Raw genomic sequence first — 12,095 nt, forward strand, 5'->3', positions numbered from 1 at the left:
ACTGGTTCTTTTATGATGAAGGATATTGAATTCAAATGAGATTTATTGGAAAGAATTAAACGCAACTGTAGCGACCCAACCTCAGATGGTCAAGTCTCTGTGTTCAGTGTCATCCCTGGATCGGTAATGCTGACACACACAGTACTCGAAGGATTTATAACAGAGTAGCAACCACACGCTTATTAGATCGAATGTCTCAAGAGATAACTTATTACAATAAATATGTCTTAAGGCCATCTAAATAAGATAACAGCGGAAGACTTGGAAGATAAAGTGAGTCCATCAACTCCAACGGCATAGCTGAGTGCATGACAAATGACCTATCGCATCTTAATCCTAGTCTGAAAAGTCTGCAACATGATATGTTGCAGCCCGAAAGCGGGTCAGCACATGGAATATGCTGGCAATATAACACAGTAGAGCAATGAACAGGTAAATGTTATCACTACATGCATATTTGGCTGGTGGAGGCTCTATGGTTATAATGTTTTCGTGAAAAGCCATTTTTTCCTACAATAAAGGAATATAGCTTATTTAACTATCATGGTGGTTGAAACATTCAGAATGGTACCCCCATCTCAATCCCAATTAAAAGTAATTATCAACCCAACAAATTAATTTAAAGTGATGAGATCCATATGATAATCCAAGAACCAGATACTCAAGTTGTCCATAACCGAGGACACGGCTAACCATGATTAGTTTGTACACTCTGCAGAGGTTTGCGCACTTTTCCCCACAAGACTCGATCTCCTCTGTTGGATTTCTCGCACTACATTGTGTTTGAGAAATGGATGACCGAGAAACAGTCTTTCAGAAGCATTAACTCTAACCTGGGGTAGACAGTACCAACCTACATCCCCTACATCTGCTAGCCTACCACTGGAAGAGGCCATGCAACCTACTCAACTATGCCAGAGCCCATAATGGCTTGTGGCTGCACACGCAAGTTTCTAGCATGAATAATCTTATGATCCTTTTGAGCCTGGGTGACAGACCATAGGAGGATCACACTGTATAACCCCGGGATCTCCTAGGACAACACTGGTATAACCCCAGGTGCCCAAAACCAGCAATCCACCCAGATGTGTATTAAAGTTGCCACCTTAGAATAGAACCATTAATTAAACACTCACATCTGTCAAGGATACACTCAAACCCAATCCATGTCTACTAGCATAGCATCACAATATAAGAATAAAGAAGAAGTAACTCCCAAGGGTTTGATAATGAAACAGGTAATAGGTTCTACCTCATCAACTACTTCCCAATACCCACATGTTAATCACATCCTAATCATGCAGTGTTTGAGGATTGTAACTAATGCATAAAAACTGGGTATGAAAGAGTATGATCAATGTGTTACTTGCCTTGCTGACGATCTGCAAAACCTAGTGACTCGTAGTAGCATGCTTCGTGCTCCGGGTGTTCTATCGCAAACAAACAATAGCATCCATAAGCAATCAAGCAAATATGCACGGCGAAAACTCAAATAAGAAGATCTAACCAGAAAGTTCAACTGAAGAACTCCGATTTGCAAAAAAGAATCAAATCAAACAGAGCAACGAAACACAAACTACGAAAGAAACAAGATCCGATTACTAATCTGGACTAAAGCCAAATTTTACGGTACCAAAATCCTATTCGAGTTGGTTAAACAGAAAGAGGGCTTCGAGACGAAGATCTAGGCGCTTGTTTCACCTGATTTGGATAAACGAGCGACAAGATATACTAGATCGAAGATTAGGGCAAAAATCACGATCGGATATAATCACGGAAAAACCCTGGAAAAAGAAAAAACTGACGAACAGGCTAACGAACGAACGTTCGCTGTCTGCGACTAACCGACGAACAACGTTCGTTAAAACGAACGTATGGATGGACGTCCACTAAATAAATAAACCGACGGAAAACCGAACAAACCGATCTATTTAAAAAAACTAGATCTAGGGTTTTCTAAAAAACAACGGTTTTCCCGAGAAAACCGGACGACGGTGGCGGCTAACTCGGTTTCGGCGGGATCGGCGGCGGCGGGCGGGGTCGGCGGCGGCGGGAAGCGGCGCGGCGGGCGGCGGCGTCACGGTGGGAGGCGCTAGGGTTCAGGCGGGGCTGGCGGCTTCGCGGGCCTCGGGCCTCGCCTTAAAAAGCCGGCTGGGCGGTGTCCTAGTCGGGCACGGCCCGTTAGGTATAAACCTTAAGTTTGTTTTATCTGATTACTAATCTAGACTAAAGCCAAATTTTACAGTACCAAAATCCTGTTCAAGTTGGTTAAACAGAAAGAGGGCTTCGAGACGAAGATCTAGGCGCTTGTGTCACCTGATTTGGATAAATGAGCGAAAAGATATACTAGATCGAAGATTAGGGCAAAAATCACGATCAAAAATAATCGCGGAAAAACCCTGGTAAAAAAGAAAAACTGACGAATAGGCTAATGAACAAACGTTCGCTGTCTGCGACTAACCGACGAACAACGTTCGTTAAAACGAACATACGGACGGACGTCCGCTAAATAAATAAACCGACGGAAAACCAAACGAACCAATCTATTTAAAAAAACTAGATCTAGGGTTTTCTAAAAAACCAACGGTTTTCACGAGAAAACCGGACGGCGGCGGCGGCTACCTCGGCGTCGGCGGGCGGCGGCTCCGGCGGCGGTGGGCGGGGTCGGCTGCGGCCGGAAGCGTCGCGGCGGAAGGCGGGCGACGCTAGGGTTCGGGCGAGGCTGGCGGCTTCGGAGGCCTCGGGCCTCGCCTTAAAAATCCGGTCGGGCGGTGTCCTAGTCGGGCACGGCCCGTTAGGTCGGTGCTCTGTTTTAAAAAAACTGACGCGGAAAAATAAATAAAAGAAATACTAAACGAACTCCAAAAATCATGAATTAAATTTTCGCGTTCCTCTAATAATATTTCGGACAAAGTGAACATTTTATTTGGGCCTCTAATGCAATTTTGGAAAACACATATTTTTCCTAATTCAAATAAAATTGAAATAAAATCCAAATAAAATTTATCATTTGATTTTAATATTTTTCCTCCAATATTTCACTTATTTTTTTGGAGAAGTCATATTATCTCCTCTCATATATTTTAATATCAAACATTTTCGGAGAGAAAAATTATTAAAACCAAAATGATCCTTGCCTCAATATTTGATAAAATTCAAATATGAAGAACGTGAAATCCCCAACTCTCTCCGTGGGTCCTTGAGTTGCTTGGGATTTTCGAGGATCGTGAAACGAAATGCAATAAAATATGATATGCATGAATGACCTATGTATAACATTCCAAATTGAAAATTTGGGATGTTACAAACCTACCCGCCTTAAGGTGAATCTCGTCCTCGAGATTCGGGTTGGCTAGAAAATAGGTGTGGGTGGTCCTTGCGTAGATCATCCTCTCTTTCCCAGGTGGCTTCCTCCTCGGTATGGTGGCTCCACTGAACTTTGCAAAACTGATAACCTTGCTACGAGTAACTCGGCTAGCAAACTCTAGAATTTTGACAGGTTTCTCCTCATATGTCAAATCACTATCCAACTAAATTGCTTCCAGGGCACTGTATCTCTCAGAGGAATATCGGCCATCTCTGCATGGCACTTCTTCAACTGGGAAATGTGAAACACATCATGAACTCCTGACAGTCCTTCGGGTAACTCCAACTTGTAGGCAACCTCTCCCATGCGTTCCAAAACACGGTACGGTCCTACAAATCTCGGGGCTAACTTTCCCTTGACCCCAAAACGTTTAACTCCTCGCAGGGGTGACACTCGCAGATATGCTCTATCTCCGATTTCATAGGCTACCTCCTTGTGTTTCGAGTCTGCTAACTCCTTTGTCGGGACTGAGCTACCTTCAGTCTATCTCGAATCAGCTTAACCTTCTCTTCAGACTTCTTAATCAAATCCGGTCCAAACAACTAGTGGTCTCCAACTTCATCCCACATCAACGGTGTTCGACATATTCTTCCATACAGGGCTTCGAACGGTGCCATCTTCAAACTGGCCTGGTAGCTATTGTTGTATGAGAACTCCGCATAGGGCAGGTTGTCATCCCAACTAGATCTGTAATCTAGCGCACAAGCTCTCAACATGTCCTACAGAATCTGATTGATTGTCTCGGTCTGTCCATCTGTCTATGGATGAAAAGTTGTACTGAACTCTAGCCTGGTACCCAAAGTCTAGTGCAGCTGGTGCTAAAACTTTGAAGTAAACTATGTTCCTTAATCTGATACGATGGTCCTCGGAACTCCATGCAGACATACGATCCTGGTCATATATATATTGGCCAACTTCGCACTTGTATAGGTGGTCTTCACTGGGATAAAGTGAGCGACTTTGGTCAAACGATCCACTACTACCCAGATAGAATCATATCCCGATCGGGTCCTGGGTAATCCGGTGATAATATCCATGCCAAGTTTGTCCCACTTCCATTCGTGTATCGGCATAGGCTGCAGTAGTCCTGCTGGCTTCTGATGTTCTACCTTCACTCTCTGACATACATCACATACGGCTACATACTCGGCAATATCCTTCTTCATTCCAGTCCACCAGAAATGCTCCTTCAAATCCAAATACATCTTGGTGTTTCCGGGGTGTATCGAGTATGGCGAGTCATGGGCCTCCTGAAGTATCAACTTCTTGATCTCTGCATTATTGGGCACATAAACACGGTCCTCGAACCACAAGGTGTCGTGCTCGTCCTCACGAAAACCTTTGGCTTTTCCTTCACTCATCTTCTCCTTTATTTCAGCAATCTCTTTGTCATACTACTGAACTTCTCTAATCTTTTCCAACAATGTTGACTGAACCTCCAATGCCGCAACAAAACCTCTAGGAACTATCTCCAAACGTAGCTCTCTGAGATCTTCTGCTAACTCCCTTGGCAGTCCTCTTGTTACTACGGTATTGGCATAACCCTTCCGACTCAAGGCGTCTGCTACGACATTGGCCTTGCCTGGATGATAGTGCAACTTCATATCATAATCCTTTATGACCTCCAACCATCTCCTTTGCCTGAGGTTCAGCTCCTTCTAGGTAAAAATGTACTTCAAACTCTTGTGATCTGTGTACACATCACAACGGTTTCCAATAAGAAAATGTCTCCAGGTCTTGAGCGCATGCACTACGGCTGCTAACTCCAAATCATGCATAGCATAATTTAACTCATGTGGCCGAAGTTGTCTTGAAGCATATGAAACAACTCTTCCGTCTTGCATAAGTACTCCTCCAAGTCCTAAGCGTGAGGCGTCGCAGTACACTTGGAAATCCTTGCGTATATCTGGCAGGATTAGCACTGGGGCTGTAGTCAAACGTTTCTTCAACTCCTAGAAACTTGCTTCACATTCCTCTGTCCAATGGAACTTGGTATCTTTCTTCAACAATGCCGTCATAGGCTTCACAATCTTGGAGAAATTCTCAATAAATCTCCGATAGTATCCCGCGAGTCCAAGAAAACTGTGGATCTCTCCAACTGAGGTGGGTGCCAACCACTCGGTGACTGACTGAACCTTGGTAGGATCCACTGCTATACCTTTTCCTGATATAACATGTCCTAGAAATCCAACTTCCTTCAACCAGAACTCACATTTGCTGAACTTGGCATATAACTGATGTTCCCTGAGCTTCTCGAGAACCAAACGCAAATGCTCCTTGTGTTCCTCTTCATTCTTTGAGTATACTAAAATATCATCAATAAACACCACGACAAACTTACCCAGGAACTCCATGAACACCTTGTTCATCATACTCATGAAATAGGCAGGGGCGTTAGTCAGTCAAAATGACATAACCGTATACTCATATAACCCGTACCTTGTGGTGAATGTTGTTTTTGGTATATCCTTTTTTGAATCTTCAGCTAGTGATATCCTGATCGCAAATCGATCTTCAAAAACACTTTAGCTCCTTGCAGCTGGTTAAACAAATCATTGATCATCGGTAGTGGGTACTTGTTCTTGATCGTCACTTCATTCAACGCACGATAATCAACAACCATTCTCAATGATCCATCCTTCTTCTCAACCAAGAGCACTGGTGCTCCCCATGGTGATGAACTTCGTCGGATGTAACCTTTCTCCAATAACTCCTTAATCTGCTTCTTGATCTCTTCTAGATCATTTGCGGGCATCCGGTACGGTCTCTTCGATATTGGTCCGGTGCCTGGCATTAGCTCTATCAAAAACTCAATATCTCGATCTGGCGGCATGCCTGGTAACTCCTCTAGAAATACATCAGGGTAATCCTTCACTACCGGCACTTCCTCCTGAACAACTCCTGAGAGAGAATTTACTTGAGTCCTCCTAGGCGCATGCCTAGATACATAGTTGATCCTTTTTCCCTCCGGGGTGGTGAGTAGAATTGATCTGCTAGCACAATCAATGTTCCTTCCATACTTCGATAACCAATCCATTCCTAGTATCACATCCAATCCTTGTGGTTCCAAAATTACTAGGTCTGAGGGGAAAACATGGTTACCAATGGTTAAGGGTATCCGATCGCACCATCGGCTGGCCATATACTATGCACCGGTGAGCTCACTAGCAAGGGTGTCCTAAGGGCTAAGGTGGGTAACTTAAACTTGTCCACAAATCCCCTTGAAATATATGAATGCAATGCACCAGTATCAAATAAAACAAGGGCGGTAAATGACTTAACCAAAAACTTACCGATAACTGCATCAGGCTGCTCTTCAACCTCCTCCACGTTCACGTGGTTCACTTGTCCCCTGTTGAAAGGGTTGGGCTTCTTCCCAGCGCTTCCATTGCCATTTCCATTCTTCAATTCCGGACAATCATTGGCGTAGTGCCTAGTCTTCCCGCACTTGAAACAGGTAATGTGACTTTGATCCTTCTTGGCGAGTGTGGCTGGGTTAGAGCGGTTCTGGTTACTGCCTGCTCCATTCCCGTTTCCATTCTTGGGGCCGCTATGGTTATGCGAACTACCTCCATTGTGAGTGTGGCCTCCATGGTTATGGGTCAATCCTCCCGAGTTCGGGGTGAAACGAGGCTTCTGCTGAGCTCCAGAATTGTACTTTCCTTGTCCATACTTCCTCTTGCGGCTCTCAATCTGCTGCTGCTTCCCTTCAATCATAAGAGCCTTGTCTACCAGCTCCTGGTAGTTGTTAAATATTGCCACCATCAATTGCATGCTCATCTCATCATTAATCCCTTCCATAAACCTCTCTTGCTTCATGGCATCTATGGCCACATCATCAGGGGCATAACGAGATAGCTTACTAACCTCATCTACGTACTGGGCCATAGTACGATTTCCCTAGCACAAGTTGCGAAACTCATGCTTCTTCATGCTCATAGCTCCAGTTGAGACATGAGCTGTGCGGAAAGCTTGTTGAAACTGCTCCCAAGTAACATTGGCTATGGGGAAAGTGGTTGTGTAATTCTCCCACCATGCAGCTGCGGGTTCATCCAATTGGTGTGCGGCAAAACGCACCTTATCAGCATCTGTGCAACCGGCAGTGGTTAACTCCCTTCCAATCCTACGTAGCCAATCATCCGCAAGTATGGGCTCGGTGCTACTGGAAAACACCAGCGGCTGTAACCTCAGAAAGCGGGCTAAGTTGTCAACTAGAGGTGGTGGCGGTGGGTTGTTTTTTTTTTTTGTTGTTACCCTGATTTTGAACTAGCAACTGCATCAGTGTATTCTGTTGCTGGATCAACTGAGTGAGCTCCGGTGGGAAAGCAAAACCGGGGTCACTCTCGGAGGCATCTGATGGGTTTTAGAGGGGAGAAATTAGAATAGAATGAGGTCTAAGGCAAAAGCACTACCCATATGCACATGAGACAAACACAATCATATCGTACCTTTTCCCAATTTTAGTCTTTGGCGGATTTTAGCTATCTTAGCACAAGTCAAGCAATCTTAGCACAATTCAAGCAAGCATGCAAAGAGTCTATGAGCAGCGGAAAGTAAAGCATGCAACTTGCAAGAATGTAAAGGGAAGGGTTTGGAGAATTCAAACGCAATTTGAGACACGGATGTTTTTGTCGTGGTTCTGATAGGTGGTGCTATCGTACATCCACGTTGATGGAGACTTCAACCCACGGAGGGTAACGGTTGCGCGAGTCCACGGAGGGCTCCACCCATGAAGGGTCCACAAAGAAGCAACCTTGTCTATCCCATCATGGCCATCGCCCACGAAGGACTTGCCTCACTAGCGGTAGATCTTCATGAAGTAGGCGATCTCCTTGCCCTTACAAACTCCTTGGTTCAACTCCACAATCTTTGTCGAAGGCTCCCAAGTGACACCTAGCCAATCTAGGAGACACCACTCTCCAAGAAGTAATAGATGGTGTGTTGATGATGAACTCCTTGCTCTTGTGCTTCAAATGATAGTCTCCCCAACACTCAACTCTCTCTCATAGGATATGGATTTGGTGGAAAGAAGATTTGAGTGGAAAGCAACTTGGGGAAGGCTAGAGATCAAGATTCATATGGTAGGAATGGAATATCTTGGCCTCAACACATGAGTAGGTGGTTCTCTCTCAGAAAATGTGTATTGGAAGTGTAGGTATGTTCTGATGGCTCTCTCCTCGAATGAAGAGTGGGTGGAGGGGTATATATAGCCTCCACACAAAAACTAACCGTTACACACAATTTACCAATCTCGGTGAGACCGAAGTGAAAAACTCGGTCGGACCGATTTAGCAAACCTAGTGACCATTAGGATTTTCGGTGGGACTGAGATGCAACTCAGTAGGACCGATATGGTTAGGGTTAGGGCATAACGTAATCTCGGTGTGACCGATTACACAAACTTGGTGGGACCGATTTTGGTAATAAGCTAACCAGAGAGTTGGTCAGGTAAACTCAGTGGGACCGATCGCTCATTTCGGTGGGACCGAAATGTTACGAAAGAGAAACAGAGAGTTTACATTGCAATCTCGGTGGGACCGATCGCTCATCTCGGTAGGACCGAAACGTTACGAAGGGAAACAGAGAGATTACAACCCCATCTTGGTGTGACCGAAATCCCTATCGTTGAGACCGATTTGCCTAGGGTTTGTGGCAGTGGCTATGACATTTGAAACTCGGTGGCGCCGGATAGAAAGAATCGGTAGGGCCGAGTTTGACTTTTGGTTTAGGTCATATGTGGATGTGGGAAGGTAGTTGAGGGTTTTGGAACATATCACTAAGCACTATGAAGCAAGAACCTCATTAAACAACACCTCATCCCTCCTTGATAGTATTGGCTTTTCCTATAGACTCAATGTGATCTTGGTCACTAAAATATAAAATGTAGAGTCTTGAGCTTTGAGCTTGAGCCAATATTTTTGTCCTTAATATTTTGAGGGGTCCACATTCCTCATCCATGCCATGTCATTCATTGAGCTTTTCCTGAAATATTAATCTTGGAATAGCATTAGCTCAATGAGCTATATGTTGTTAGGAATTACCAAAACCACCTAGGGATAGTTGCACTTCCAATCTCCCCCTTTTTGGTAATTCATGACAACATATAGATCAAAGCTTCGACAAATGATAATAAGAGTGAAAAACATTGTCGCTTTGGGAAGTATGTGAAAGGCAAGAGCTCCCCCTAAATTTGTGCATAGTTTATGGTTTGCTTTGGACTGCAAATGCACAAAGAGTTAGGCTCATGGGTTACTCTTCCATGTCACATACATCTTGGTGGAGCGCTCAAAATGATAATAATTAAATGCATGCACTCATCACCAAGCAAAGTGAATGATTATATAGGGATAAAAAGATAATGTCATCCAACAAGCAAAGCAAATAAAGTTCAACCACCAAAGCAAGAGAGAATAAAAAGCAACGCTCTCTCTCGAAGCCTATGATCTATACATTTTTCTCCCCCTTTGGCAACAAGTTACCAAAAAGTTCCTAGAAAATGCATAGCACTAAATCATCTCTCAGGCTTGATCTTCAGGTGGTGGTGTCCGGATAACTCCAAGAACGAAGGCTTCAGTCAAAGTAGATGGAGCTGATGGAGTACGTGTTGGAGCTGGTGGCACTGAAGCTGTAGCTGGTGCAGATGACGTGGCTCTGGTGTCTGGAACAGGCACTATAGCAGACCTCTGAGCTCTAGGCACTCTGGCAAATGCATCAGTGGTTGTCTTGCCCTTCCTCTCACACATATCATCTTGAAGTTGCTCCACAACAGACTGAATCTCAGTTACCTTCACATCCAAGTCATAGAACTTTTGCTCCATGATTCTTTCCAAGCTCTCCTGGTTTTGAGTCAGGGTGGCCAGTCCCTTCTCAATCCTCAGAGTGGATGCAATCAGGTAGCCAAGCTGATCTTGCTTGCTCTTCAACAGATACTGAGATGCTTCTTCAGTAGTTGGCATCCTTGCAGCCTTTTCAGCTTTTGCTTTCTCCTTCTTGGCTTGTGTGTGCACAAAAGATGGTTCATCCTCATTCATAGCCACAGTGTTGTCCTTGAAGTCTGGATAGATAGGCATGTGCTCCTTGTCCAGCAGATATGTACCAGTGCCCATCTTGGAGTTGATCAGCTCCTGGATCTGTGGGGCATACCCACAACTCCTCTTCTCATCTGCAGTTGTCCTCTTGATAGTTTCAACTATTAGGCTCATGACTTTGAACTTCTGTGGGACATCAAAGATGTGAAGCAAATTAATTGCATGGCCTCTGATCATCTTGTGATCACCTGACTTTGGCAAGAGAGTGTGCCTGAGGATCCAGTTGATGGTTGGCAAGCCTGACAGAAGGTAATGTATAGATCCAAACTTATGTGTCTCAAGAGCAGCATCTGGGATCTCCTTGTACATGTGTACCATTGTGTTGTGATCCTTCTTCCTGTTGGCATAGACATCCAAGTCATCTTCACTCTCTTTTGGGGCATTGATCAACTTCGCCCATTCAGCAACCGTGGATTGGTACCTTGTACCTTCATACATCCAGACAATCCTTCCATCTGGGTAGAAATGAGCTGTGGAGTAGAACTGCATGATGAGCTCATCATACAATTTTGTGAGCTTCTGAGCCACAAACTCATCGATTCCACAAGCCTTGAAACTGTCATGTACACCTGGATAGTGATCCTCATTCTCCTTGATGTAGTCCTAGTCGACCCATCTCATGTCACACACTATGGGCTTCTTGTCAAGCAACACTGTCTCATAGAAGTCCTGCTATTCCTTTGTATGGAACCTGTAGTCCACAACAGTCCTCCTCCTGGTGGCATATGGATCTGACTCTCTCCATAGCCTCAGACCTAAGTCCTTCCTTATCTTCATGTTCTCAGCTACTGGATGAGCATCATTGTGATCTGGGATTTTTGGCTTCAGCTTCCTCAAGACATGTGACTCATCATCTTCTTCTTCCATTTCAGCTTCAGGCACTGGGGCCTTGTTCTTTTCCTCGGCAGGGATGTTCCTAGTGCTCCTCTTCGGTTTCGGCTATGGAGCTGGAGCTGCAGCCTTTGGAGCAGTCTTAGGCTTAGATGGAACAACCCCTGCCCTGATGGCATCACCCATAAGCTTCTGAGCTTTGGGTGCTGGTGCAGCATCTTCTTCCTCTTCTTCTTTAGAATCTCTCATGATTGAGGATCTCCCAAGCACTCTAGCAGTGGTATTTTTGACCCTCTCCTTCCTCTTCTTCCCTTTTGCAGCAGCCTCTTTGGGTTCAGATTCCAAAGGGACTTGAGTAGATGCTCTGGCCTTAGACATTGGAATTCTCTTTGCAGGAACCTTTTGCTTCATGCCTGGCTTGGTGGCAGCAGCAGTGCTATATTCCTTCTTAACCACTTTCTTCTTGGAAGTGGCCTCATCCTCAACTGCCACATAGTCTTCATACTCGGATTCAGAGGTCTTCTTCTTTCTGGCCCTGGTGGCAGCTTTGGGTAAGTTGCTTGGGGTGCTCCTGCTACCATCATCTGAACTGCTAGAGGGACTAGTGCCCTCACTCAGGTGAACCTGCTCCTCTGACCTGTTCTGGCTGTCACTCTGATCAGACATATTGCAAACACTGACAGCAGACCCTGTGAATAGATATAGATGAGATAGAGTGGATGAGCATCACAAAATGCAGAGGTTTTTTTGCAAAAGAATGAGTCAAAAACTTAGTTTTAGTTTTGCACAAAAAGCATTTCGGATCAACC

This window comes from Triticum dicoccoides, chromosome 7A (genome assembly GCF_002162155.2).
Source record: "Triticum dicoccoides isolate Atlit2015 ecotype Zavitan chromosome 7A, WEW_v2.0, whole genome shotgun sequence".
Classification (NCBI taxonomy): Eukaryota; Viridiplantae; Streptophyta; class Magnoliopsida; order Poales; family Poaceae; genus Triticum; species Triticum dicoccoides.